At 37.1% G+C, this 3,082-nt stretch overlaps 1 pseudogene; it reads left to right on the top strand.

Moving 5' to 3' along the window:
- Positions 1 to 491: 491 nt before the first annotated feature.
- The window catches only part of LOC101591316, a 17,502-nt pseudogene continuing 14,911 nt past the window's right edge, over positions 492 to 3,082 (top strand).

The raw sequence follows: 3,082 nt of genomic DNA, 5'->3' as shown, positions 1-3,082 counted from the left end.
TTTCCCCCACTTAGCTTTTAGAAATGAATTCTAGCTTTTCAGAAGTTGACATATAAAAAAAATATTTTTCATTGTGTTGAAGACAACTTGTTCTTAGAATATCACATAAAAGGTATTATTGTTGAGCAGCTCAACAGAGATTCAAATGAATCTTGGATTCATCTCTGGGTCAGGCTTTCCCACTGTTCCTTCTAATTAATATAGCACATTTATTTTTTCCATGAATAGGTTTTTTTCCCAGTACATTTCACTGGAAATTTATATTGAAAAGAATCATAACTGTGAATAATACTCAACTGCTTTGACTTTCTACTCAAAAGAAACATTTGCTCCTTTTGTTTTTCAAAATAAATTTATTCTCCAGACTCCTCTCCGTAGCCTGCATTTTCATTCAGTGCTGCTGACATAAATTTATTTTAACCTAATTTGAAACCTCCCTTCTCCATATAACGTATTTAGGTGCGGATAGCAGCTTGTATTTGAACGGAAACATGAAATTGGATGGATTTATGCGAAGCCACTTACCATGTGGGACAGACACTATTTTCCGTCGGAGCTGGATGAAGCATACTAATGGTAAGCTTCCCAGCGATTGATGCCAGTTAGTAGAGTTTTACAGTTCTGAATAAAAAAAGAGGCTGTACACCCCTAAGGACTAGGGACTAAAGATAGAGGTAATGCTAACAATTCTGCTCAGTTCAGTTTGTTTTTGTACCACCTGGGAATCAGCTTGTTACAACTTGAATGTTTAATATATCTAGCAATATCGTGGATTATTTGATGATATATCATAGAGATGATTACTGTGCTAGTAAGCCATCTGTCAATGTTCCTATGTTGAGATGAAATAAAAAAAGTAAGAATATGATAATGACTTCTCATAGAATCTTCACTTAAATTTAAATAATATTAATATATTTTTGTAAACACGTATTTTTCTCTTCCTTCTTTACATTATCACTGAAATATTCAGGGATAAGTTGGAGGTATTAAGATACATTGTTCCTATATAATTTTATGTGCATTTTCATTTTATTTTTTATTTATTTTTTTAAAATTAATTTTATTGAGAAACAAATAGCAATGAGACAGTTTCAAAACAGGCTAGTAGGACAGTTTCAATAATTAATACATTGCATATTGTTGTCTTTGTAGTAGTTATTCAGAGTACAAGATGCAGACATGAGTTCTTGTTTGAACACTCTTAGTACAAGTCCTGCCACATGCTGCATCTAGTTAGATTTCTGAGTTTCTGTGTAAAAATATGTAATTGTTTATTCCTATTTTTAAATTTTTTAAATTTTTTTTCTTCACATTCTGTAGGGATTTAAACTTTAACTTATCAATACTTGGTGGAAAATACCTGCTCTATGTTCTTTCTAAGATGTTTGATATTCAGACAGTGAGGTTAAACCCAACTGCCTATGTTATAGGGTAATAATATCATTAAGCTTCTCTTCTGGAGGGTTAACAACTTAAGTTTGCCGACCAAAAAATTAGTAAAAAGAAGGGCTGCAAGGGCAGCAACATTTTGGCCCTAGGCATATGTGCATCTTCAACCAAAAGGGTAAACATCAGTTTATACTGTTAAAGTACAATTATCAAATGAAAATCTACAATTCATATAGTACTATTTGTCTGTTACTCTTCTTTCATTGCTTGGACAAATACTCTACACCCAAAATGAAGGAAAGAAAGGTTTATTTAGCTCACAATTACTGGAGGTTTCAGTCCATACTCAGCTGGCTCCAAGGCAGATGGCACACAGCACAGGGCATCCATTCACAGCAGTGACAAAGAGCAGAGAGCTACATGGGGGAGTAGCAGCACCAGTGGCAACAGTGGCAAGAGAGAGGAAATCTGTCTCTCTGTCTCTCTTATTCAGGCTACCCACTCCAAGGCGGGGTGAAGTACTGAACCCCATAGTCCCAGCAATACTAAAACCCATAATCCCAGTGGATCATGAGTTAATCTCAAACTCCAGAACTCCCCACCCTATGACTGCATGAGGCTTTGCGGGGACAACTAGTACAAGCCATAACACTATTCAGTAGGTAGTACATCCACAAATTTACTTTTTAGGCAAAGTCTTTTATGACATTATTTTCCTGATAAAAGATTCAATCAAGGATCACATATTTCATTTAATTGTTAGGTTTCTTTTCTTTCTTTTAACCTGGAACATTTCCTCACCTTCTTTCACTCATGGTAGTTATACATTATGATATAACACATGACCCCAAAACTTACTGGCATAGGTAACATTAGATCACAGTTTCTATGGGTCAAATTCAACTTTGTTTTATGCATCAGTCTTTCACATGCCAAGAACATACAGAGTGGTTCACTGGCGTATTCGGCAGCAAGAGCCGTGGGCTGTTGGACCAAAGGCCTCCGTTTCCTCCAGGCTGTCACCTAGAAGTTGCATGGCACAGTTTACAGTTCACAGCATGCAGCTGCTTCCCCAGAGTAACTGAGAATGTGTGTGTCATGGTTAGAAAATTGTCTAGGAGTAGGTCCTGGTTCTCCCTGTTCCCAGGGCAGACTATGAGTCAAACAAACATTTTGCATATGATGGGAACATCAGGAGGAAGAACTCCAGCACCTGTGGTTGGATGATACAGGCTCCACCAGCTAGGGCTTCATCTGTGCATTCCCAGAGGGTGACCAGATTGACCTAGTGGGGGTTTGGTGAGGTTTACAATATGGAAGAGAAGTTAAGGTGGCCTTGTGGGTGTGCCCCTTTTGACAAATTCGGTCATTGTTTGCTGTTGCTTTTGAACATGGATATATTGGAGTGATTTCTACTTAGATAGTTTATTTTTACTGTCACACAAATTCTTTAATGAGCTCTCCCAATTGATGAGCTTCACCTCCCACAATGTGTGTGTATATGCATTGGTGTCTTTAGAACCTTACAAACATATCGAATGATTTGATTTACAAGTCTCTAAGATTGTTAATTGGAGACTCCGATAAGTTAAAGTAGCCTGTATTGGCCATATCCCTCAAGAATCAGCACTAGTCTCACGTCTAGCATTTCTACCATCTAAATTCATCTTGAAAAGCAATTGCTGGGGGC

This window comes from Octodon degus, unplaced genomic scaffold (genome assembly GCF_000260255.1).
Source record: "Octodon degus isolate 3935 unplaced genomic scaffold, OctDeg1.0 scaffold00128, whole genome shotgun sequence".
Classification (NCBI taxonomy): domain Eukaryota; kingdom Metazoa; phylum Chordata; class Mammalia; order Rodentia; family Octodontidae; genus Octodon; species Octodon degus.
The sequence above is the reverse complement of the archived record's forward strand: the minus strand, read 5'-3'. Positions and strand labels throughout refer to the sequence as shown.